The sequence below is a fragment of the Elgaria multicarinata genome, chromosome 16 (assembly GCF_023053635.1).
Source record: "Elgaria multicarinata webbii isolate HBS135686 ecotype San Diego chromosome 16, rElgMul1.1.pri, whole genome shotgun sequence".
Taxonomy (NCBI): Eukaryota; Metazoa; Chordata; class Lepidosauria; order Squamata; family Anguidae; genus Elgaria; species Elgaria multicarinata.
In genome coordinates this window covers 3311747-3339544 of record NC_086186.1, presented here as the reverse complement: position 1 = coordinate 3339544, position 27798 = coordinate 3311747, and positions in this window count along the sequence as shown.

The following is a 27798-nucleotide window of genomic DNA, read 5'->3' as shown; positions in this document are numbered from 1 at the left end:
ATGATGGTTTATTTTCTAGAACAACCCATGATGGATTTGCATGTTGTCTGTGGGATGCTTCCTTCCATGCCCCATGGTGGGTTATTTCCCCCAAATAAGCCACCCTGAGTTCCCATGGTTTGCAGAAAGGGTTATTTTACCTATCGTGAGTTAGTGTGTTGTCTGTTGGGAAGTGTGGGTTATGGAGATCACCTACACAAATGTTTGGTGAAAGCAGCTAAAAATGCTGCTGCCACTCGGCTCCTCCCAAGTGATCTCTATTCCTGCTGCAAAGGAAGCTGGGATACTGGGCAGGATGACTACAAGAGGAGGAGGAGGAACAAAGGGGTGTGTGTGTGAAATGAAGGACTCTGTGTAGCCTTTTTGCCTGATCATTTGAGCACAGTAGACTGTTTGCATAGCCACCTCTCCACTGTAGATGGGTAGATCAACCCCCTTCAGCTTCTGTCTCTGGCTATAAAAGGCCACATACACACAAGAATCAAATATACAGTTTTTAAACCCATAGAAGTTTTTGCCATAATGAGACAGTTTTTAAGGTGCCGCAAGACACTTGGGTGTTTTTGCTGTAGCAGAATTAAGGGTCAAGCAAGACGTCAAGTAGAAATCCCTAATAACATTTGCTAGTGCCGTTTTCTTTTGCTAAGAAAATGTGTGTGTGTCCATTGCTAATAATAGGGTGTGTGCATGATTTGTATATTGCCTGCAGCATAGAGGGAGGGTTTAAAGCTTCCGACACCCACACCGTGGGCCTGATCCACCCACAGAGTTGGCATTAACTGTGGAGGAGAAAACACACAGGCTACTTTTAGCAAAATAAAAATAAAACAATTGGTGAGGGGGAAGCTCGTGTGCAGGAGAAGAGAACCAAGGGGGATGGTTAAGTTCTTATGAGGTGTCTGTTCTGTGTCATAACATTTTTCTCCCAGAAGCCATGGAGGAAGTGAGCAATAAATACTACATTTCTGATATGATAGAAAACATGTTCATAATTCATTATTGCCCACCAGTGAGCACTCGAGAATGCAATATCTAGCATTTTTTGTTCTTCTGCAACAAAAGAAAGCAACATTGATTTGGTTGGCTTTCATTTACCTGCTCACCTTCCTATGGTGGGTGTTAGAAAGAACGTCAAGCAAGGAAGTAGGTCTGTGGGATTTGGGGGCAGAAGATCTCCTTGACATATTTACAGAAGTCTTCAGTGGGTTTTCTATGCTAAAACAACATCCCTGGGACTGCCCCATTATGCCGTATTGCTCACTTCCTGCACCCTGTATGGCTGCCCCCTGTTTGAAGCGTTGGCTCTGATAACAGGTTGCCTCTAGGATGCATTCAGTCTAAGTCACAACAAAATGCCATCCTCGCTCCGAATGGGAAAGGTCATGTTGCAACATGCTTTGAATTTCCACTTGTCACTTCTCCCCCTTGGGGCAAAGCACTACATGCTGCTCTTGATTGTCCCTTGTTCAAAAGGAATTAGGGAGCAGACGCCCTCCCCGTCACTCCATCGATCTAGTTTAGCAACCTGTTCAAGCTGATCAGCCAATGCAATGCATTTCGCTCCTAGGACTTCTGCCTCTCTGTGACGAGAGCCGCCCCCTCTTGCCTCACCTGGTGTATTCTCCTGGGTCTAAAGGGGGGTGAGGCAAACAGTCACTGAACTGAATGCAAGGTTTGGTACCTGCTCTTTGGGATTACTGATATCCTCTGTGTGCAGCATATGGAGGACCATGATGCACATTACAGATAAGGCACGTGTATCTCTCTTCCTCCTCCTCTTCCTCCTCCTCCTCCTCCTCCTCTTCTTCTCCTCCCCCCATTTTTCCCCAGGAGGCAGAGAAACTGTATGGCAATACGTGGCTCATGATTCTAATGACAATGAGGCCATTAAAAAACAAAACAAAACAGACGGATGAGTTAGATTTATCCTTTCAGTACTTCTGGTTGGCAAAGTTCCTCCTCATTGATAAATGATTCCACATTAGATGTTCTTTTCATTTAAAGGCTTTGCTTTCTTCCTGATTTGCATACATTTGGATAATTGCTCTGGGCCCATGTGTTAAGAAGCTGTTCTCCTTTAGCATGCAAATATTGAGGTAGGGAATAGGCTCACTTATGTAATCTCAATGGAGTAGTTGAGGTGGCAACCTGTATTTACACATGTGACTGGACATGAGTCCAATTGCGCCCAATTGAATTTACTTTTGCGTAGACATCCATCCACTGGATTGGCTGCAGTCATTGGGTTTTAGCTGGTTTTGCACAATTTCCCAGTCAACACTCTCATGCATAGATCAGCCAGTCTCAGGGCTTCCATTTTCTGTGGTCATCGAAGATGGATAGCATACAGCTTAGGGAAAATGAATTACCATAAGAACATAGGAAGCCGCATTATTCTGAGTCAGTCCTTTCGTCCATCTAGCCCTCTAGCATAGTAGTGGGACCTTTTGCATTCATTCCTAGCTTAGATTCTAGCTGGGCATCAGGAAAAACTTCCAGACTGTTAGAGCAGTACGACAATGGAATCAGTTACCTAGGGAGGTTGTTGGCTCTCCTAGAGGCCTTCAAGAGGCAGCTGGACAACCCTCTGTCAGGGATGCTTTAGGGTGGATTCCTGCACTGAGCAGGGGGTTGGACTCGATGGCCTTGTGGGCCCCTTCCAACTCTGCTATTCTATGATTCTATGATTCTAGATGCTGGGGAATGAACCTGAGACTGTTTGCATACAAAGCGTGTGATCTATCACTGAGCTATAGCTCCTCCCTATGTAAAGACAGACTCTAGCAGAACACCCTTATTGGTGGAAAGACTTTTAAATTAGATATTGTCTTTGCATGTGCATGTGCATGTACACGTAAACACACACACACACACACGGCATCAACATTGATGGTGTGGGCTTATCAAGGGCTTGAAAAAGATGTAGTTTGCCTATGTCAAGTGGGGCAGGAATCAAATCCCATGACCTCCTGAGCTCACGTCTTTGTGACCTGAGGTATACATTTGCTGGTGTGAGGAGTGTAATGAAGTGTCTTAAATGCTCTGCATTTTCACTTGCTCCACGATGTTCAGTCAATGCATCACTTAGATTCATTGCTTGAAAAAAGTATGTTGAGTAACTAACTCCCACCCCCATGAACTGGGCAGCAGACCTTTAAAAATAATAATAATACAAACAGTGGTTAAGTAGTACATTTTTATGTGGAGGTGCTCCTCATTACAGCCACATGCCTAAGAACAATAACAATAACAATCTCTCTCTCTCTCTCTCTCTCTCTCTCTCTCTCTCTCTCTCTCTCTCTCTGTGTGTGTGTGTGTGTGTGAAAGAGAGAGAGAGAGAGAGAGAGAGAGAGAGAGAGAGAGAGAGAGAGATGGATATTATGATTATTATTTATAGCATTTGTATACCACCTCATAGCTGAAGTTCTCTGGGCAGTTTACATAAGATTAAGACACTTAAAAACAACATACGAAAATTAAAACCCACAAAAAAGTACAATATACACATACGTTTTAAACAGCTACAACAGCTTTAAAAACAGTGAGCCTAAAAAAAAAGGAGCATCTCTGAGGAGGGCCTGGCAGGCTGGCTAGAACCCTGGACAGGAGGAATCCACTCTGCAACATTTTCTCCTGCTTACATTGCTTTATGTTTTAATAGGAGGACTTATGAAAGCTGCAGGTGGCAAGCTCAGCCTTGAAAGAGGCATTCCATAGATCAGCTCCATCTTAGAAGAAGACGCATTCCGCAGATCACAAGGAACAACTCACTGGGCGCTGTTGCACTCCTGCCCTGCGTGCGAGATTCCCACCGGCAACTGGTTGGCCACAGTGGGAACAAAATGCTGGAATAGTTGGATCAGGGTCTGATCCAGCACGGCTCGTATGTTCTCATGAGGACAACCGGTCAGGGAAGGAACGAGTGACCACCCTGTTGTGCGTATAGACGGAGATATAGAAATTATGTGCATCCCACAATGCTGCACTGAATGCGTCACCTGGGTCCCTTGTCGTTCTTAAAATCCTTGCATGCACATAGATGCAGAATCTTGATGCTGTTTTGATAAGAGCATTTTACACCCACTTGGCACTAGATGATTTGGAATCCAGTCACCGTTTAAACCCCCGGGAAGGGCATCTCTTGGGATGATCAATACTCCAACGAATATTTTTATTCCTCTCAGCTGCTCCTGTCCCCCCCTTCCCACAACACTGTGTCTGCCCCCACTTTCAATTACCATCATTTTGCCCAGACAGTTAGCTGAGTCCCATATGGTCTGTGATAATAATATTAGCACTTAGCTTTATATGGCACTTTGAGCTTGGCAGGCGTCCTTTGAATGGTAGCTAATTAACCCCTGCAAGCACCTCTGCTGAGCTGAGAAATGGCATCACTTTATGGCAGAGAGAAAAGGCAGGAGGAAAACAAGAGAGAAGGAGTTGCCCAAGGGTGCATGGCAGGTGGGTGTCAAATCGAAACTATGCATTTAAATGTGGCTGAGGTTAGCAGAGCACTTTGTGAGTTAATATGTGGTGGGCAATCAAGAGAACATTAGAAGGTACATAGGAAGCAGCCTTGGACTGCTTGAGCATTGGTCCATTTACCCACTAGTGGTTCTTTGCGGCATAAGAATGTAAGTGCCCTGAGGGTGGATCAGACCAAGGGTCCAGCTAGTCCAGCACTCTGATCACACAGTGGCCAACTTGCTGTCAGCCAGGGACATCAGGCAACATTCTTTCCTGGCAATATCAGGGGTAGAACCTGAGACCTTCTGCATGCAAAGCAAGTGCTCTACCACTGTGCTATGTCCTCAGACCACAGGGGCATTCAGGGCACAACCTTATGTAGGTAAACCCCCTCCCTCCTCCCCCTTACCTGCGTCTGTCTGCAGACCCGCGGCTGCTTCAACTGAGCCCGAGAACTCAAACAGGAATTGAGTCCTCAGGCTCAGTTGAAGCAGCTGCGGGACCGCAGACGGATGCAGGTAAGATCCCCCTCCTTTTTGCCTCCTTACCTGGCTCTGCTGCCATTGCCGCATGGGCGGCGGCGGTGGCAGGGCCAGGTAAACCCTCCTCCCTCCTCTCCCTTACCTGAGTCCATCTGTGGACCTGTGGCTGCTTCAACTTGAGCCTGAGGGCTCAAACAGGAAGACCAGGCCACAGTTGCAGCCTAGTCTTCCTGTTTGAGTCCTCGGGCTCAGTTGAAGCAGCCGCGGGACCACGGACAGCTTCAGGTAAGACCCCCCTCCCCCTTACCTGGCTCTGCTACCATCGCCGCATGGGCGACAGCGGCAGGGCCAAGTAAACCCCCCTTACCTTTTTTACAGAGCTCCGGATCGAGGCGAAGGATCCGCCTTCACCTCGATCCGCTCCACAATGCTCCGCTGCTCCCCCAAGCCTCTTTGCCTCCGCCTTAAGGGGAGGCAAAGCCCCCCGATCCGCTTCTGCTTCTCTGGTCCAAGGAGAAGCGGAGCACAGCCTTAGTGCATAGGGTTGTGCCCTTTGTCTCAGATCATGTTTCCCAACCAGATGTCCCTGGGAAGCTCACAAGCAAGATGTGCATAGGTCAACCTTCCTCACTGTGGCTCCCCAGAATCTGGTATGCAAGGGGGCAATAATGAATGGGGCCCATAGGGGCTGGAGGGGCAGGTCAGCAAAATGTAGGTGGAGCCAAGGAGTTGCAGGAGGTGGAGCCAACCAGAGCATGAGTTCAAAACAGAGGGGAGCGGGGAATCGGCCATCTCTGGGAATTTGGTGCCCTGCCATCCAGAAACGCAAGCCATCCCTGCAGGGAAGCCCAGCGCCTCCAAACCTCGTGCGTCCATTTAGCCAGCATGGCTGGTAAGTGCCAATAGAGGTTTCCTGCATTCCGCTTTAGGGTCTTGCGAGATGGGTTGCTGAAATGGGTATTAGTATTATTAGTACGATTGCCTTCATTTAATACACTTGTATCTCACTCTTCAACTTACAGAGCACGGTCACATCCACCAGGTATTCCACTACTTAAACTGGATGGGTGGGGGGAGGAAAACTCTTTAAAGCTTCCAATCGAGAGGTCAGCAGCACCCAGCCTGTGGCTTGCATGCAATTCTTGCCTCTACTCGGTGTACCCCACTACACCCCATTCCCTCCTGCCACCCCTTCTTTTTTCTTTTCTTTTTTTAAAAGGGAGGAAAAAGTCACAATTTGCAGTTGGAAGTTGGTGGCAAATGGCCACGGAGGCTTAGAAGGGACAAATTTAGCTTGTTCCTCCTTTTAATTTAAATTAAATTCTATACTGGCTTTAGCTTGATTAATGGTTGAATTAGCTTTTAGCTGTTCATATTTATTGCTTTATACTGTTTGTATGATGCAAGTGTTTCAATAAACAAACAAATAAATAAAATAAACACATTTTTTTCTACCCCCACCCTCTTTTTTTTGGCAGTGGGGGAGTGTATCCCATAGTGGGTCATCCACCCTGACCATACTTTTATAAGTTGGCCTAGAGACCCTAGAGATCTCATTACTAATAAATAAGAATCAGGTGAAAGAAATGTGGAAACCCTCTGTGTATGGAGGAACAGAGCAGATAACTGGAGCAGAGTAAAGGAATAAATGGCACCGGAGAAGGAGACTGCTAGAAGCCATGAACTGTGAGAAGCCTGCAAAAGTTAACAGGTTCATCCTTCCAACGTGCTACACCTCCAATAACCCTGAAGTACACCCACAATGGTGTGATCAATAGGAGAATGGTAACCGATAAAAGATATTGGAAGAGCATGATCCCAAGGCTCTAGTTATATCCCTACATGTACTGCTACGCAAAGGACCAGTAAAAACCTCTTCTACTACGTGATCCAATGTGAGCTGGGCTAATCAAATTAAACTCCTGGAGAGGGCATTTACCAAGCATGCAATAAACCATCTTCTGGTGTGACTGCTTTAACACACCCACACCCCGAACCACCTGATGCTTTAAAGGCTCAATTGATGGGAGGCTGCTGTTGCCTGCACTGTGTACTGCAAGCAGTCGATGGGAATTATATCTTCAAAGTACTCTGAAGGGGCATTGGAAAATGGATCCAGCCTTTACTGCAGTGGAGGACCTCTGGACCATCCATCTCCAGCCACAAAAGATGTCATTATCCAGGGAATCACATTCTTTCTGTGATAGGTCTGATCAACCTCCTGGAGAGCTGTTGATTACTAGCAGGTCTCTTGTGGCGTTATAATGTCTCCTCACCTCTTTCTTATGCCATTAAGCTTGGAAAGCAGAGGGTTGTGCTGTTGTTCTGTTTTTTGTTTTTACATGCAACCAGATGTTCAGTTCCAGCAGGGGGTTGGACTTGATGGCCTCTTCCAACTCTACCATTCTGTGATTCTGTGATTCTAGAAGAAAAATGTGCAGTACCGAAACAAATTTGTGCATTTCAAAAAATCCATTTATATTTATTTATTAATTTATTTATATATTTATTACATTTCTATACCACCCAATAGCCAAATCTCTCTGGACAGTTCACAAAAATTAAAATCATGAAGAGCATAAAAACAACCAACTATCTAAAAACACAAATAGAAAATACAATATCAAAAGCACAACCGGGATAAAACCACACAGCAAACAATGATATAGGTTAAAACATGGAATTAAAACAGCATAGTTTAAATTTAAGTTAATAGGTGTTAAAATACTGAGAAAATAAAAAGGTCTTCACTCAGCTGGTGATGGAAGGAATACAGTGTAGGCGCCAGCCGAACCTCTCTGGGGAGCTCATTCCACAGCTGGGTTGCCACAGCAGAGAAAGCTGATGTAAAAAAAATTGTAAGAATGAGCTCCATCAGATTGCACACTTGTTGCTGGGCACTCACAGATTTTCGTGGGTCCCTCTCAAGATGCCGTCTGCCTCCCACCTTCCTCCTGCCCCTTCTGGCCTTCTTTGTGCCACAAAAAAACACCCAGAAAGTCCGATATATATATTTAAATGGACGTTGCAGCTATCTCCTGCTGTGTGCAGAAGCAGCAGTGTGATCAGAACAACCCACTGAATGGGCCATGTGCATGTTGTTTATTTCCTCTTTTGAAAGAGGAAGTATCAAGCAATGAAAGCGGGGGCAGAGAAGTGACGGTAGGGAACCATGACATCCCCCTCCTCCTCCCCCCCCCCGCATCTGATGGAGCTCAATGTGAAAAGTCAAGTGAGTACTCAAGGCTTCTGTAGAATCCCAGACCCCAATAAAGTACAGCCCTCAAAGACACACCCTGAAGACTCCATTGCTACTCTTCGGCTATTGGGCGGTATAAAAATGTAATCTTCTTCTATATAAATAAAAATGTAAATGTTCGTTTGTTCCTAATCTAAAATCTCCAAAAGTTCTTCACCCACTGCTTTGAAATTTTGACACAACGTTGCATTCGAATACGCACGTGTTTTTATGTAACTATATTATAGATGGGGACAAAAGTGTGTCTTAGAATCGAAGAAATAGGGTATATAAAAGCCCAGAGGCCTCCTCCAAGCCACTTATGCAAATAGGAGAGAAGTCATTGTGACATCACCAACCAGTAGGCCAATCCACTGCCTCTGCCTTCTCCCCTATTTCCATGTTCTCTCCTATTTGGCGCCATCTAGCGATGTTTCTCGGAACTGCGGCCTTCCATGGAAGTTCCAAATTCTGAAGAAAGGTAACTGGCAGGAGATTCCGGCCTAACAGAGGGGCCAAAACCCACTAACCTCCTCACCACACCTGTGACAGGTAAAAACATGCTTTTTTGGAAAAACAGTGCCATCTGTTGGACGTAAAAGCAACACATGCTGGTCAGGCTGGAAGATACATAAGCAGCAATAAAGCTGTATGGCGAATTCTTTCATTTCCCATACATGAACGAAGTCCAGCTGTTGTTCACTTAGCAGTACATCTAGGAAATGGACAACGCATCTATTTCACAGCTGCAAATGTGCAACAAATAGCCCTGAATCCACTGGCTACAACGTTAACTGCTTTCTTCACGTTATGTCAAAATGACGCGTTTGCGAAAACACTGCTCTATTCGGAAGTCCCTACGTATTACACATGGAATGCGAGTAGAAAATCATTTGAACGACGCAAACGAGGAGAGCGAGTCGACGGACAACCTGGCATATTCAAAGACACTACGATAGGCAGACTGTACACCGTGCATCCCAATCAAGATGAATGCTTCTTTCTTCGCATGCTGTTGGTAAATGTGCCCGGTCCAACGTCTTTCCAGCAATTGAGAATTGTCAACGGCATTACACATGCCACTTTCCGCAGTGCATGTCAAGCTCTGAATTTATTGGAGAACGACCGACACTGGGATGTATGCATTAATGATGCGTACAACACGTCACATCCAAATCAAATTCATGCATTCTTTGCAATCATATTGACCGCCTGCTCTCCTTCATCTCCAACAGAGTTATGTGAGAAATATAAATCGCACATGGCTGAAGATATTTTCCGTCGAATACGCAAGGAAAATTCAAATATGAACATGGATTTCACAGCAGAAATCTACAACGAAGCATTGATAATGATTGAAGATTTGTGCTTAGAAATCGCGAACAAAGTTCTCAATCAATTGGGAATGCCATCACCAAATCGATCTGCTCCTGCTTCATTCGATGTAGAATTGCGTCGTGAACAAAATTACAACACGGGTGATCTTTTGTCGTATGTGCAATCAAATATTCCTGAGCTAACGCTTGAGCAAAATGACATTTACGATCAATTAATGCAAACTGTCAATAACGGGGTTGGAGAAATGTTCTTCTTAGATGTGCCAGGAGGAACTGGTAAAACATTCCTAATTACATTGCTTCTGGCAGCAATTCGATCCCAAAATGACATAGCCTTAGCTCTTGCGTCGTCCGGAATAGCTGCGACATTGCTACCAGGTGGAAGAACTGCTCATTCCGCTTTGAAATTGCCATTGAACATGCAATTCATTGAAACTCCCACATGCAACATTTCCAAAGCATCCGGCATGGGAAAAGTATTTTAGAAATGCAAACTTATGGTTTGGGATGAATGCACAATGGCGCACAAAAAATCGCTCCAGGCTCTTGATCAATCATTGCAAGATTTGCGTGGAAACATCAGACCATTTGGGAACGCATTAATATTGCTTGCAGGAGATTTCAGGCAAACATTACCTGTAATTCCTCGCTCGACACCAGCGGATGAAATAAATGCTTGCCTGAAATACTCTACTTTGTGGCAACACGTAAAGACGTTAAAATTAACTACAAATATGCATGTCCAGCTGCAAAGATTGGCGTTTGCAATCACCATCAACAAAGCTCAGGGCCAATCTTTAGAATTGTGCCGTTTACATCTAGACACGGATTGGTTCTCACATGGACAATTATATGTTGCGTGTTCTAGAGTCGGCAAACCAGACAATCTCTATATCTGCACAGACAATGGAACAACAAAAAATATTGTATACCCACAAGCATTGTGAAATTAAACATATTAGAAACGTGTGCTTTCTCTTTTCTTTCTTTTCCATTTAACCAGACTGAGCAACAGCAATGCGTGGCCAGGTACAGCTAGTAAATAAATAAAAATGTAATAAATAAATAAATATATTCACAGAAAGTTCACCAATATTTCAAAGATGAAGGAAGGGGACTCATTTCCTATAAAGTCATGTAAAGTTGTTAATGTTATTTATTCTATTTTATTTATATACCACCCTTCCATCAAGAAAATGGCACTCAAGGTGGCTAACAGTCATTTAAAAAAGAAGGCTGGGCCTTTGTCAAAAGTGAACTTTATTTGTAGAACTGGATCTTTTACTTTCACCCTGAAATCAAGGATGTTTAAATTTGTGTTGTGCCTTCACAATGACATCACAGCACTGTAGCTGTTGAAGGAATGGTGGCACACCAGAACCTTTCCCCTGACCCTCCTCAACCCTAGCAGTAAAACAGATTTAGACATGGGGGAAATTAAAACTAGGCTGGGCTGCATCAAGCATCATGCTGCTCACGCATGAGGCGACCAACGCTTCTTCCTTCTGAGGAAGAGGGAGCTTCTGAAAAAGCTTCTGAGTCTTTTCTTTGCCTGCAAAGCACATTTGAAGCACTTCTCATCCTTTGATTTCCCAGGATCTTAAGGAATATTCTGCAATACTTGAAGATGGAGCAGGAAAAAATGGAGCTTCTCTAAAACTGGTAACAAACTAAGCTGCTAATAAGCTGGAAATAATGATGAGCTTTTGTTACATATGATAGTTTTAATGATGAAATGCCAGCTGTTGTTCTGATTCCTTTGACTGTTGTTGAAGGACAAAGTGCAGACTAGACCAATTCATGATTATAGGGCTCTCAGGTGATAATGATGAACGTGTCCTAAGAATATCTAGGTAGGAAACGGAGGGGGAATGGTCTCATCATATCTCAGGGCATAAAAGGGAGGGCATTGGTCCAAGATGGAAATTATATTGCTTTGGCACCAGCAGTTGAATACTAGTAGTTACATCTGCTGGAACATACCATTAAGACTGTTGGCCAGCCAGCAGGTTCCCTAACAACGGTTTGCTTCTTAATAGTCCAGGATGGCCAGGTGATGCTTCATCAATTGAAGCTGGTAGTTAGGAGATGGTCTCCTGATAGTTCCAGATCTCTCTTTCTCTGCTTTTAATGAGATGTCCATCAGAGGTTGGAGAAGGTGACAACCCTCTGACTGAGGGAAGAGAACAGCTCTCTCTCTCTCTCTCTCTCTCTCTCTCTCTCTCTCTCTCTCTCTCTCTTCTCTCTGTGTGTGTGTGTGTGTATGAAAGAGAGAGAGAGAGAAAGAGAGAGAGAATATAGTTGACAGTTTTGAAGAGATAAAAGCAGAGGAAGGTGAGAAACATGTCACATTCTCTGCCTCCCGGACTGCACAGGGAGGGTTATTCCAAAGGGTGGGTGCCACTACCAATAAGTCCTGCTGTTAATGACGATCTTAAAAGTTGGCTAAGTATATATAAGGGAAAGTGGTCTGCTAGAGATACCCTGGTCCCAAGTTGTTTAGTATGACAATAAGATAAGATTTTATACTTTGAATGGTTCTGATTTTTGGGAACCACCCAGAAAGCTTCAGCTATTGGGCAGTATAGAAATGCAATAAATAAATAAATAACTTTGAACATGACTCAAAAGCTTATAGACAGCTGATGAAAATCTTTTAACAGAGTGTCCCAGTGAGCACGCTAGCAGCTGCATTTAGTTAAGAACATCAGAACATCAGAAGTGCCCTGATGCTGGATCAGACCAAGGGTCCATCTAGTCCAGCACTTTGTTCACACAGTGGCCAACCAGCCATCGGCCAGGGATGAACAAGCAGGACATGGTAAAACAGCACCCTCCCACCCATGTTCCCCAGCAACTGGTGCACACAGGCTTACTGCCTTGAATACTGGAGGTAGCAAACAACTATCAGGGCTAAAAGCCATTGATAGCCTTTGCCTCCAGGAATTTGTCCAACCCCCTTTTAAACCCCTCCAAATTGGTGGCCCTCATTACATCTTGTGATAGTGAGTTCCATAATTTAACTATAAGCTGTGTGAAGAAGTACTTCTTTTTATTTGTCCTGGATCTCCCACCAATCAGCTTCATGGGATGACCCCATTGGGATTCTAGTATTTTGAGACAGGTTGCAGTTCAGTGACAGAAGCAAAAGGTTCCAGGTTCAATCCCTGACATCTCTAGTAGGCATGTGCTCCGCTCCGATTAGAAGCGTAGAAGCAGGAGCGAATTGGCCTGCTCCGCCTTGCCCAGAGGCAGAGTAGAAGCGGACCGCGGACCTCTAGAAGCAAGGCAAAGAGAAGCACCCATTTTCGTAGAGCTCCTCTTTCCGCGGTCCGGTCCAATCGCCATCTTGAAACATTTTGCCCATAGGATTGCATTGCGGAAAAGAAAGGGGGATAACTGTGTTGTTTTTGAAGCTATCTTTCTGAAAATTCTTGTGCTTAGAGAGTCGTGGATGGGGGTCATTTTGAGCCTACTCTCAGCTCTCTGCGTGGTGCGGTTCATGTGCTAGAATTTTTTTAAAAGTAGGGTAAAGGCGGGAAAAAGGTTACCTGTTTCGATTGCTGAGGGGCAGAGTCAACTCCCGGTCATGATCACATGATCCCAAAGTTGGAAGAGGGGATAGGCAAAATGGGTAACTTGGGATTCTGGGAACTTCTCTTTCTTAGTCTCAACGGACTTTTCCCAGTGTTTTTTAAAACAGTAGCCCCACCAAATGCACAAACACAACCTGAAATCATATACTAAGCCAATAATAAGAGAGCACTGCTACCCACCCTAACTTTGGGGAACAACTGAAAAGATGTGGTGCAAGGGGATGAGCTCCCCTAGGGCATGCCATGTGGACATGCCCCCACTCTCTCCTGTACTTGGAGGGCTATCAGAGCCCTCCAAAGAGAGTAACCCGGTGGAGCAATGCCTATCATGAGTTGAAGTGAGAGCTTTACTTCTTAGTAGAGCTCTCGTGGTGGAGCAATGGCTTTCATGAGTTGAAGTGAGAGCGTTGCTTCTTAAAAGACTGGTCACTAGGACCAGTCAAATTGGCAGCTGCTTCCCCCTCCCCTGGGCACGTCCCCCTATTACTGGTAAAAGACAGATATAGCCTTTTAAAAAAAGTTCTTCTTGTTGTTTATTCAGCAACACTGCTGCTTTTAATTCCACCCCTCCTTTGTTTGTTTGTTTATTTATTTATGTATTTATTTATTCCATTTTATATGCATTACTGGCTTATCCTTGGCTCACTTCCTTATGCCCCCAGAAATGTCTGCTGCCTGCCTGCCTTCCCTCCCTCCTCCCCTGCCCGCCTCGCAGGGATGTTGTGTCTGGCTTTGACTCAGGGGAGAAGTCCTTCCTGCGCTCAATTAGACTTTTAGAAGTTCCAAATCCATTTTTCAAGTGTGGAAGAAGATTCATAGGTTTATCTCTACTCCCCAATTCATGGCATGTTGGGATTTCCTTTGAAATGGCCCCATTGAGATGTCTGAGTGTGCTCACTTCCCTTTTTTTATCTGTCCAAATGTCAGAGAACAGTCCACGTCTGCAAATGGGGTGCCCGATTTTCATAAATTCCCCAAAAATCAGGGGATGATGGGACTGCCTTGAGTCTCGGCGTGCATGTGTATCCCTGGATAAGCTGTCATGGTGGTGAGTTTGAGGTTTCTAACGTGCAAATTGACGGAGCTATCAAAAGGGGTGTGAATGGGGTGCCCGATTTTCATAAATTTCCCAAAAATCAGGGGATGATGGGATTGCCTTGAGTCTTGGCGTGCATGTGTATACCTCCATGAGGTGTCATGGTGCCAAACTTGAGGTTTCTAACTTTCACAGAAAAAAAGTTGTATACTTTTTTAGCTTAATGCAAGCCTATGGGGGGGGGAAACGGAGCTCCGATCCGGATCCGGAGCTCCGATCCGGATCCGGAGCTCCGCAGCAGAGCGGAGCAGACATGGGCGGAGCGAAGCGGCCTGATCCGCAAACCGCAGATCTGGAAGAGAAGCGGAGTGGGGGAGTCCGTGCACACCCCTAATCTTTAGGTAAGGCTAGGAAAGGGTCCTGCCTAAAAACCCCAGAGTACCACCCACTACTGGCAATTCTAGGCAGCTTCCCAGAGTGGGTGAGTGGGACAGCTTTCCAGACCTGCTGAAACAGAGCTTTGGGGAATCTTCTTCCTGTTGCTGGACTGGGTGTGTGCTTCCACTCATCTCCTGCCTGTATGGTTGTAAATAACAGCAGTACTAAGTGCTTTCCTGTACTCTCCATTTCCTAGAATCCAGCTGTGACTTCAGTTATAGGGTGAGTGGAAAGGAGTTTCTGTAAGTGTTCAATATTTACTGAATGGTCCAACTATACCTCTTAGGCCCTTCCCAGTGCCCTTCCCAATTCTTTCTGGAACTGAAAATTTTCCTCCACATTTGAAATTTGACTGCTTTAGACTTTGCTGGCAATGCCTCTCTTGATTGTTTTGGCAGACATCCCATCTGAGATTTCATAAGCTGTCAAGGACTCAATGCCATCACATGGCAACAATCGAATATGGCCAATTACAAACTGTCAGATATCAAATATTTGAGAGGAAGTATCGTAGGGTGTCAAATGCAGAAGAAATGAAATGTGGTGAACACTGAACAAATATTCAAGTATGTGGAGATGGCTTGGAGAATGTTCGAGATTAACATTTGTGGGGGAAGCTTTTTGGGGCAAAAGAATGTCCCAGCAGCTCTGACGGATCAGACCAAAGGTCCGTCAAGTAAGTCAGGCATTCTGCTTTTAACAGCTTCGGCTATTGGGTGGTATAAAAATGTAATCAATAAAAATAAAATAAATTAAAAAACAGTGGCCAGCGAGGTTCTTGCAAGAAAAAGCCCACAAGTGGTACGTGAGGCCAAAACCAGCTATGCTGTTGCTCCTCAGGAGCTGATCTTCAGTGGTGTATGAAGATTCCAAAGAGCCTTCATGGCTCACAGTCATTGACAGATCTATCTAGTGTCTCTGTGAAATTGTCCAATTCTTTTGGGAAGCCATCCAAGCCAGTGCAGCAGAGAATTCCATAAACAAATTATGTGTTGCATGAAGAAGTACTTTGTTTTATCTGTTCTGAATTGATTACACATCCATTTCATCCAAAATTCAATTTCAGATTTTGAATCCTAAGAACTTGCTCATTCTGGAGGAGCCCTAAGCTCAGACCATGACAACTTTTCATCAAGGGGGTGGTGGTGGTTTACCTCAGCTACGTGGATCCATCTGCATTTCTCCTGGCTATTGTTCTCGCCCTTTGAGATCCCTGTGATGATGTTCTTTCTTGTCATTTTCTTGTCTGTTTTTAAATTAACTATTCTCTACCTTCTCCACTTCCCATGACCAAAGCCAATTGTTTTGTTATGAGGGAACCTAAGAGCGAACCAGGGTGGCAAGAGAAATCAGGGCAGAACAGTCCAGGTTGGGGGCAACCGGGCTTATGCTTTAGCATGTTATATTTCTGGGTAAGTGAAAGTGAAGAACAAGGATACACCAGAAATTTCAGTGAGGACTGCCTGCTTAACTTTAGAGACCAGGTTCCTCTCAGCAATGAAACTCAGAACTCACACAGTTATTATTATTATTATTATTATTATTATTATTTATTTATTTATTTATTTATTTATTTATTTATTTATATAGCACCATCAATGTACATGGTGCTGTACAGAGTAAAACGGTAAATAGCAAGACCCTGCCGCATAGGCTTACATTCTAATAAAACCATAATAAAACAATAAGGAGGGGAAGAGAATGCAAACAGGCACAGGGTAGGGTAAACAGGCACTGGGTAGGGTAAAACTAACAGAAAGGATTGATCTGTCTGGTGGCTAAAGCAGGCATTGCCTTCTCCTCATCAGTTTAGAGTCTCATGCTGTCTCTAGAAGTTGTTAATTTCAGATTAGAAATCCTTTCCACAATTTTGGTCATAGAGTCCAACATTTTTCTTCAGGAAGCAAACAGTCTACCATGGGGGTTAGAACCTGCAGCCAACATGCCAAGCTTTTATGTCATGGTGAATGCTTAACTTTTGAAAATTGAAAACGTGTATTACTGATGAAGTTGGAAATGGTTCATACAATCCAGAGTCATTGTTTAATATTACATTTATACGTTTTCCCTTGTTTGTATTCTTTCATGTTTATGACATGTGTTTGTCCTTATTAATCACCAGTAACTTTGCTATAAGTTTATTAAATGTTTGTTAAATGTCCATGGACACTTATTATATGACAGCTAGCTTGGATGAATCGCATTGAGGCTTTTTGTATATGCACAAGACACTGGGCTCCCTACATATGGTGCGCTCAACTTCAGGAGTGTTGGTGGATCTTTTCCCTTTCTTTTCATATCACAACTGTGGCACAATATTTTGGTGGGAAGGGGAACGCAGGACAAAATGTCTTTTGCCTCACTCTATGAAGCTCTCCTGCTAGAATTTAAGAGTATGAAGCCTGAAAAAAAGTACAATCCATTCCTCCTCCTCCTCCTCCTCCTCCTCCTCCTCCTCCTCCTCCTCCTTATTATGCAAGTTTTGTGAACTGTTTATGCTAAGCGAATCGTAAAGATTGATGGAGTTTTAGTTTGCACAGTGGTTGAAAAGTGTCAATTTGTGTAAGTTTGCATTAAAATGCAAACTGAACAAATGTCTGCCTTCCCCAAGGCAACGGCTGCTCCCCTCTGCTCCTGTTTCTGGGTTTCTGGGAATAATTCGATGCTGGACTTGACAGGCTTTTGGCCTGATCCACTGGGGTTCATTTTATGTTCTTACATACGTGCTTTGGTATCCTGGGCCATAAGCTCTTTTCAGAAGCCCACAAACAACTGGCCCTTCACCTTTCTCTGATGATGCCTTCCTATCGCAAAGACGTTTCCCCGTGAGTTTCCTAGCAGGGGAGTCTTCCCTACCACACAGCAAGACCTTCTACCTGCTTCTCTTACATTGCAGAGGCTTTTGCTCCTGTCCTTATGAGTAGTTTCTTGAATGCCTCAATAAAAATATATATGTAACTATTAAGTTCTCTTTTCCATTACTTTCCCCTCCTAGACTTTATGAGTCACAAAGAGCGAGAGCTGAGCGCTACAGATGTGCAGCTACTAAAATAAATACTAGACATGTCAACCTTGACATTCAATTACCCAGCACTCCACTGTCTCTCTGGTTGCTCCAGCTTTTCCCTCTTCCACTCCTATATCATCACTGTCTTCTCCCCTTTAGTGAATGGAAGCTACAGTCTTCAGGTAACTTGTTTTTAAAGTCTGCTAGAAAGATACCAGAAAAAAAATAGAATGAAGGAATAAGTTTTTCTCTTTTCTGCTGACCAAACTAAAGCCATAAGAATTGTCAGAGGGAAAGCGAGAAAGTGGGGAAGGGAAAAGGGGGAACAGAGGGGAGGGGGAAGAAAGAGGAGAAGGAGAGAGAGAGAGAGAGAGAGAGGTAGGCAGGCAGGCAGGCAGGCAGGCAGGCAGGCAGGCCATGGCTACACCAGGCCTATATCCTGGGATTGTCCCAGGATCATCCCTGTGCATCCAAATGACACACAGGGGATCCTGGGAGCATGGGATAATCCTTAGATCTAGCTAAGGCCAGAGAGAGAAGCACCACTTTGTGCTCCTTCTGACATTGCATTTCCACCCTTGTATCTCCAATGGTGCTGATGCATTTCCCTGCTGGCAAAGTAGGCCTGGAAAGGACAGATGAAGATATGGTGCCGACTGATAATGAATCCAGGCTACAGATCCAACTTACCTGGTTTTGTTTATTCTGGCAATAGCTCTCCAAAGTTCTCAGGCCTCTGTCCTTCCCAGCCCTTGCATCCAAGAGCTTTAGATGGTAGAAAAGAAATGTCCGGTTCACATGTATATGTTACTAACTGTCACACTTACAAACCAATATGAAAACTGAAACTCAGTAATCCTTTGAAATCCAGATTTCTCTGCAATTTTTCCAATTTTCAGTCCTTTAATCATTATTTTTTTTAAAAAAAATACACACAAAAATGCACGCATTCATGACAAGGGCACACAAAAACATGCACATTAAGAAAAATAATGTTAAAATGCATTACAATAGAAAAACTGCATGGAAAATGTATATATTAGGCAAAATTGCACACAGAATTGTAAGCATGAGGAGAAATCTGCACAGAATACATGCAATTTTCATGCAAACATTAAAAAAGAATTTTCAAAGCTCAGGATGAACTGAATTAAGACTGGAAAAATTAGAAATGAAGAGAACCCAAAATTGATAGATATCAGCATCCCTAGAGATAGAGATGAGTGGATTTTCCTGGCTAGGAGGCCAACGTAGCTGATTCCATTGCCAGCTTTAGTGGAAGCACACAAAAAATAAAGAAAGAAACTTCACTACAAGCATTAATAATGGTAAATCCTATCTGTGAGAAACTGTAGAGAATTATTATTATTTTTTAAAGAGGCATTTGTGGGCTGTAGGTCAGTAGTCAAGCACATTTGTTGTTTCCAGAGGATCCCAGCACCAGTTCTGATGCAAATAGTCAAAAGGATCAGGCAGTGGATGAGGGGAAAGACCTTGACCTGAATCCCTAGAGAGCTGCTGTAAGTCATAGTAACAATACTGGATAATGGTGGCTCCATGTTTTTGAGGGCCCTTGGGCAAGGTGTCCTCCATGGTGGCCCTCCATCAGTGAGTCTACCTTCTCACCACCCTGGCAACCAGATGCTCTTGCTCCTCCTCCTCCTCCTCCTCCTCCTCCTCCTCCTCCTCCTCCTCCTCCTCCTCTCTCATCATTGCTACTACTTGCTGGCTTGACAGGCAAGGAGCCAGTGAGCAAGTCTGTAGTGGCACCTTCTGCTCCTCCGTCTCACCACCACTCTGGTCTAGGCCAGAGGGAGAGGCAGGTAAGCAAGCAGGTTGCAATAAATAAATAAATTTATTGTTATTATTATTGGTAAAGAAGGGGAGCACATCCAGATGTGCTCTGGTCAGTGGGCCCTTACTGGGGTGTGGGCGCTCAGCGGGTACCCAGCCATGCTTACCCTTGGTGCCAGCCCTGATACTAGACTTAGCCGACAAAGAGCCAGACTTGCTCTATTGCTTTCTGTGCATGCGATGGTTCTGCAAAGCAGAACAACGCATTCTTCTAGGATCTCTGTGGAGCTGTGAGATCTGTAGAGCGATGGTATTGTGAGGCCCATAAGATTTGGCCACTAGAACCCTAGACATCACCTCTTGAACATGTTCAACACGGAGTGTGCCATGTTTCCAGAGTGTAAATCCATTCTTCAACCTATTCAACTTCCCCCTTCCTATTCAGCTACCTTTATTTTTATGGCACGAAAAAGGAAGGGCAGAAACAACTGGAAACTTGTGAGAATTGTCTGACAGGCTTAGCATGTCAAAATCTTTCAGGTAACGGAGAACTGACCTTTCTTCACCTCCCTTTTGCTGGAGGCCTGCTACTTGGCTGCCTTCCTTGCTCGACTTGACCTGCCGGCTCTCCACAGAAGTTGTAATCTTGTTTCTTGCTTGTTTGTTGGCAGAGTTGAAGCAAGAGGAGAATTCACTCATACACCCACTTATTGGCACTCATGCACACACTTATTGGCACTCATGCACTCATACACACTCACATGCAACAGCCTCTTCCCTGCCCTAGAGTGGTAAAGATTAGGGATGTGCTCCGCTTCTAATCGGACCGGAGAAGCAGTAGTGGAGTGGGGGGCTTTGCCTGCCCTTAAGGCAGAGGCGAAGAGGATTGTGGGGCCGGCGGAACATGGCGAAGAGGATCGAGGTGAAGGCGGATCCTTCGCCTCGATCCGGAGCTCCGCCGGAAAGGTAAGTGGGGTTTACCGGGCCCTGCCGCTGTCGCTGTCGCCCATGCGGCGACGGCGGCAGGGCCCGGTAACCCCCTCCCCGCCCTCCTCTCCCTTACCTGTCTCCGTCCGCGGTCCGTCGGCGATGGACCACGGACGGAGGCAGGTAAGGCCCCCCTCTCCCTTGGTCCATTACCGGGCTCTGCCGCCGTCGGCGCATGAGCGGCGACGGTGGCAGGGCCCGGTAAATCGCCCCCGCCCTCCTCTCCCTTACCTGCCTCCGTCTGCAGTCCGTCAGCATCTTCAATTGAGCCTGTGGTTCCACCAGGAACCGCGGTTTCCTGGTGAAACCGCGGGCTCAATTGAAGACGGCGACGGACCACGGACGGAGGCAGGTAAGGTCCCCCTCTCCCTTGGTCCTTTACCAGGCTCTGCCACTGGGACTGCCTTGAGTCTTGGCGTGCATATGTATCCCTGGACAAGCTATCATGGTGGCGAGTTTGAGATTTTTAACGTGCAAATTGACGGAGCTATGGAAAGGGGTGTGAATGGGGTGCTCGGTTTTCATAAATTCCCCAAAAATCAGGGGATGATGAGACTGCCTTGAGTCTCGGCGTGCATATGTATCCCTGGACAAGCTATCATGGTGGTGAGTTTGAGATTTTTAACGTGCAAATTGACGGAGCTATGGAAAGGGGTGTGAATGGGGTGCTCGGTTTTCATAAATTCCCCAAAAATCAGGGGATGATGAGACTGCCTTGAGTCTCGGCGTGCATGTGCACCCCTGGATAAGCTTTCATGGTGGCAAGTTTGAGATTTTTAACATGCAAATTGACGGAGCTATGGAAAGGGGTGTGAATGGGGTGCCCGGTTTTCATAAATTCCCCAAAAATCAGGGGATGATGGGATTGCCTTGAGTCTTGGCATGCGTGTGTATACCTCCATGAGGTGTCATGGTGCCAAACTTGAGGTTTCTAACTTTCACAGAAAAAAAGTTGTATACTTTTTTAGCTTAAAGCAAGCCTATGGGGCGGGGGGAAACGGAGCTCCGATCCGGATCCGGAGCTCCGAGGGGAGCGGAGTGGACATAGGCGGAGCAGGGGCAGGGCGGGGCAGCCCGATCTGCAAATTGCAGATCTGGAAGTGAAGCGGAGCGGGGGGTCCGTGCACACCCCTAGTAAAGATGCAATCCAGGCTGTGTGGGGTTTGCTTCAGTAATAGCAATGGTAACGCAGTGGGGCTGGGTTGCTTCAGAGAAAGCCATACAGTTTTTGCAAAATTAGTTCCATCTGCATTTCATGCGTTGTCAGGTGTCTTTCATTCTGTCATTCCCTCACTGATGGAATCACATCCCCCCCCCTCCATTCCCAAACCACTTGAAGCAGGCAGGAGCAACTGCAGCCTGTTGCCTGGCAGGCAGCAATGTTTCCCCATAGTGTCATGTGGGAATGGCACTAACTGAGACTGAATTCTGGCAAGATGGAAGCCCTGTGGGTGAGTGGTTCCAGAGTCTGGGAGACAGGCTCATTGCCTGTTCTGGATGGGGTTGCACTGCCTCTGAAAGTTTGGGGGTACTCTTAGACCCATTTCTGTCGTTGGAGGATCAAGTAGCCGCCACGGCTCGGAGTGCGTTTTACCAGCTTTGGTTGGTTCACCAACTACGGCCTCTCCTGGACAGGGATAGCTTGGCCATGGTGGTACAGGCATTGGTAACCTCAAGATTGGATTACTGCAACACGCTCAATGTGGGGCTGCCCTTGAAGCTGCTCCGGAAGCTGGAGCTAGTGCAGAATGCTGCAGCTCGGCTGTTGTCTGGAGCTGCCCCTTTCCAGCATGTAACTCCTCTGCTGAGGGAACTGCACTGGCTGCCTATTCACTACCGGGCCAGGTTGAAGGTTCTTGTTCTTGTGTACAAAGCCCTAAACAACTTGGGACCAGGATACCTGAGAGAGCGCCTTCTCCCTTACCAACCTGCCTGGTCACTGAGGTCATCCGAGGGCCTGCTCCTGGTGGTTCCACATAGATCCATCCTCGAATTGGAGTCCACCAGGGGAAGAGCCTTCAGCGTGGTGGCGCCCCTCCTGTGGAATTCCCTGCCTCTGGAGGTCAGGCAGGTTCCAAACTTGTACTCCTTTTGGCACCTCCTGAAAACATCTTTATTCCAGGAAGCCTTCCTTAATATGCAGCCTTGAGTCTCTGTATTTGCTTCTTTTAAAATTTGTTTTAAGTGTTTTATTCTGTTTTTATTTTCATCTTACTTTATACACCGCTCCAAAATTTTCCAATGGGGAGCGGTATATAAATATTCTAAATAAAAAAATAAAAAAAATAAAAACATCATGACACACCATGGCAGCTGGTGGTTTGGATGTCAGTGGGGTCATCAGAGCTGCCAGCTCTGATGATAGCTCAGCCCTTGGACAGCTCCTTTAGCATTCTTAGATAACTCAGAACCTTGGACAGCTCCTTTAGCATTCTGACTGAAACCCAAGGCGGATTCACCACCCCACTGACATCAGAGCCACCAGCTTCCACTGGATCAGATGCATCGGGGAAGGGGGGGAGGAGGCATCCTGCCCAGTAGCAAGCAATGGAGGAGTAATTTGTTCATGAAAGAACATGCACACAAAAGCCATTTTTGCCACCGCCCCCACGTATCAAGATAATCCTTCTCCAGAGGTTGGGAATTCTAAGGAGATCTGCTGCCCCTGCAAAATTCGTGAAAATGCTGTCCCGCTTTTGCAGCAGCCTGTGTGCGAATGGGGCTGCAACAGCTGAGTGGTGTTTTCCCACCCTGCATTAAGTAAATCCTGGCAGGTTCAGCGTTGATGTTGTAGACTCTGCTGTCCCTGGAAGATGGCTGAGGCTGAACGTAGACGTAGCACGGGGTGGTGGTGGTGGTGAAACACCTGGAAACAATAAAAGGCAAAGGGTGATCACAGACCAGAGATTAGAGCCTAGAAGCCCACCTGGGGAAGAGTAATAAACCCCCACATATAATGACGGTAATAATATATTTTTTAAAAAACGTTCTATTGATTTTTAAGCAGTGCTTTATTACTTCAGGTTTGTTGTTGTTTTTATTCTTTTGATGGTGACCAATTTTGTGGACTTTTCTGTGTGTGTCAATTCATGGATGGATGGATGGACGGATGGATGGATGGATATTATCTCTTCCCCAAGTTGGATAGGGACACATTCTGTTGCAGGATTAACTTTGTGCTAAATTTTCTTTGCTGATCTCTCTCTCTCTCTCTCTCTCTCTCTCTCTCTCTCTCTCTCTCTCTCTCTCTCTCTCTCTCTGTGTGTGTGTGTGTGTGTGTGCAATTGCTAGCTAAATTGCAGGATTCCCCTAGCAATTTGCCCTTCCATTAGTGAGAATTAGGAAAGCTCTGCTGCTTAGCTAGTTATAAAAACCAAAGGTTGCCTCTGATCACCACGCTGTGCACTCTGTGCTAAATTGGAGGCGTAATTGCGTTCGGCCTTGCGCGGGCAAAAGCGGGTGAGAAATGTTGGCAGCTCCTGACTAATTTATTTGCAAGGATGGAGGTAACCAGGGAGTGTTGCGAGGGTTGCCCAAGGGCTTGTTGAACAGCTGCCAAGACGAGTGTTTGGTAATTGGGGCTGACTCTCTTAACTTTCCTCTCTATGATACTGTCTTGTTTTAATTGACTTAGCATTACTGATGATGACCTGGAAGACCACCAATTCTGCTCCCCTGAGCAACCAAGCCTGAATGCTGTTCCCCTCTCATTATGCCCTCCCTCACTGACATTGTCTTACAGAAGCGATGAGTTCGGGATTTTAAAAGCCATGCAGTGCAACCCTGTCCATTTCAACTCCCATTAGAATGGGACATACTCCAAGGTAAGTGGATATGGGAACCCAAATTCATCTCATCTGGGGTTTGGGAAACTCAATGAACATCAAGCAGGATTCTTGGCTGCAGCTGCAAACTAGGGATGGACAATTGTATCTGCCTGGATGAATGAATGTGTCAATTTCGGTGTCTCCAACATTCAAGGCATTTTGTCAATGTGATGTTGCAGCTGAAGTATTGGACTGGGAGTTGGGAGATCCAGATTCTAGTCCTCACTTGGTGACTTTGGCCAGTCATAGACTCTCAGCCCAACCTACTTCACAGGGTTGTTGTTGGATAATATGGAGAGGAGGAGGATTATGTACGCCACCTTGGGTGCCTTGGAAGAAGAAGAAAAGGTGGGATATAAAGGCAATCAATCAATCAATAAATCAATCCATCAATTTCATCCATCTTATGAAGAAAATTGCATATATAGTTCTTATCAAAAAACAAACTGAATTAAATTCTCACCTGTCTCTACTGCAAACACACCCTCATGCAGGAGGAGGAGAGAGAATGTGTCCCATTCCATTTTTTAAATCATTTTGTTTGCTTGTTGCTCCTTGTATTCAACTCCTTCCAAACTCTCATTTAATCCGGAGAATTTATACATTAATACCAGAATTGGATTGTATGCAATTTGCTGCACCCCCACCATACATTACTGAAGTCCACTTGCAGATTGATAAAACACTACAAGAAAGCAAGACTGTTGCGTCAAGCTTATTTTTCCTGCAGTGTTTTACTGATGTGTGTATCCATTCCTGAGCAGTGGTAAAACACTACTCCAAAAGAGACGTATTTTTGGTATCAAGGTTTTTGGTTGCTGTGGTGATCAGAATGAAGATTTGCCTGCCTTAGCCATGTTTCCTCCCCACAATGCCAAGGAATGCGGCCAGCACCATAGTATTTTCATTACTGGGCAGTCCGGGGTGGAACCGATGCAGAGAAAGGCAGAGCTAGCAGCTTGAATATTTTTAAAAGTAAAGAAGAAAAAGAGGAAAAGAAAAGAGGAAGCCGTCACTGCCACAGTACACAACCACCTCTCCCTCCTGAAACATAACTTGTGCCCTGACATAAGTGGGGAAACGAATGAATTCCTCAAAATGGCCCAACAGCTAGTCCTACCTAGTAGAATCCACAATTGTCCCTCAAGTTAAAACTCTGTTTCCTCCAAAGAAATGAATCGATTGGCGCTGACCTTTGGGATGTGATTCAAAGACTGCTCGGCTCTCAATGATCTCTCTCCTGTAAATGGCAGGAACGGGACCTGTTCCAGCAGTCTAGCACTACATTTAGTGAGTCATTGATCAAGTTTAAATTGGGAGTGCCGATGTTTGGCAAAGTAACTGCCGGCACCTTGCCCACTTGCTGGTAATGCACCCACACCGTCACACCTGCCTTAGCACGATTATATATGTGCGAGGCTGGCATTCTCACCTGCTTAAATCTTTAAGGGCAGTGATCCATTTACTGGAAACAGAGTGATTAGAACACTTTGCATTGTTCCTGATGAGAGTGGGTTGCTATTTGTCTGTATTCCGTTCACACAATGGCCAACCACCAAAGCCTACAAGCAGGGCAACAATGCAACAGAACCCTCCTACCTATGTTCCCCAGCAACTGGTGTACATAGATCTTAACAGCCCCCTGCCTCTCATGATAGGGTACCAATCCAGATCAGGGGATCTGCACCTAGTGTAGAGTGCCCCTCCCCCCCAAAAAATCTTTGTTGCTAGACTTACATTCACAATAACGACTGTTTTGACTCTCAAGCTTGCCAGCATAGACATTGCAGTATTTGTGTTTTGGGGTTACTTCTGCATGGATAACGAAGGCTGGGTCCTCACAATCCAAATAAGAATGTTGTTGGCAAACCAGCTGAAGCTGTTGAAAGATGTCCCTGTGCACAGAGCATACTTGTGCTTGTAAAGGTAATGATGGTCCAAATTGCACACCTGTTCCTTTAGGGAGAGTGCAACTCCAGGAACGTAACTCTGTGTGTCTCTACTCTGCCTGCAAGTACAAAGACAGAGATTTAGGTTCAGAATGTTCCAATGCATATTAATATTTTCAATCAATATGTGCCCCACCACATATTTTTTTTTGGGGGGGGATAGAGACTAGAGTCCCCCTGATTTCAAAAACCAAAGAATAATGACACTTGAACATTTTTGCAGAGCTTGAAGGAACTGCAACTAAAACCTGACTTTTGGTACAAGGAAAATAACAGAATGACCCCCATAGGGTGCAATGGAATGTCAAAATATCCCAGCGAGAAGCCAAAGCATTGTGGGTAACCTCATGCTTTATTGCTGTCGCAGGCTTGGAAAAGTGACAGAATAATTGCTTGAGTCTTTCTTTCTTTTTATAATTTCCCAGACTCTTATTTCAGGTTTATGATGCAAAACATTTTAAAAGTGTGATTCATTAAAAGAGTAATAATAATGAAAAAAGAACCCCATCAAAATTATGGTTAAACTTAACTAACTGGGTCCTGAATTGGGCAGCGCTGAGGGGATATTGCTGAAATCTGCTGGAGGTGGTGGGTGTGGGAGAACAGTGAGATTGAGGAGAGAGAGAGAGAGAGAGAGAGAGAGAGAGAGAGAGAGAGAGAGAGAGATGGAAGAGACTTGACAGGAAACTGGAGACAATTACATCCCTCTCTCTGGAAGAGCCCAACAGAAATATTTCTTGTGATGAACTGGTGGTCTCAGGGGGCAGAATCTGTTTGCCATTCATTGATGCAAGGGTGTGTTTCTTTTGGCCAGCTCCAGTCGCTCTGTAAATAGCCCTTGAATTCAAGCCTGATGGACGTCTGCTTGCTGCCAGCTTGTCTCCGGAGAGGCGTATATAATCCCTTTTCCCACGGCTCGGCTGTTAATCTAAAAGTAAATCATGGTGGAGCTGAGTCTTTCATGCCAACTCAACGTCTCTTCTGGGGTTATGCCCTATTTTTCAATCAGGCCATTTTGGCTCCAGGCACCACCACCTGGAGAGGAGTCAGGGGGAGAGAGGTCTCTCTCCTCTTCTCCCTGGTCAAGTGATGATGCTGAGGCCAGGCTTAGTTGGAGGCCTTTCAGGGTGTCTCCTCCTCCACCTGCTCCATGTCATCCAAGGCCTCATCAGTCAGTCTCCAAGTCACCAGGCAGGCAAATTGGACTGGTTCCCTTAGTCTTTGGATTCAGATGGATCTCCTTCTCATCACTGAGAGAGTCTTCTGCTGTACTCAGTGCTCCAAAAATCTCCTAGGACATGTCCACAATTCATATTCTCCCTCTCTCTGTCTGTGTGTGTCTCTCTCTCCCTGTCCCACCCATGAACTCAATTTCTCTTCCACCTCCAGTGTGTCTGCAGCTCCAGAGCAAGTCACCTCACTCCAAGAGAAAAAAGTCAGGCTAAGTCCCCAACTTTTTAAATCCGGAGCTTCAGGGGAAAGCCCTGGGACAGCTCCGCAATGGCTGCTGCATCCTATGAATGTCCTAGCGCCACTGTGGATCCACCCCAGGCTTTCCCCTCATCAAGAGCAACCCCTGATTGGTTCTGAGTGAAACGCGGAGCGGATTTACCACTCCACTGGCATCGGAGCTGCCGGCC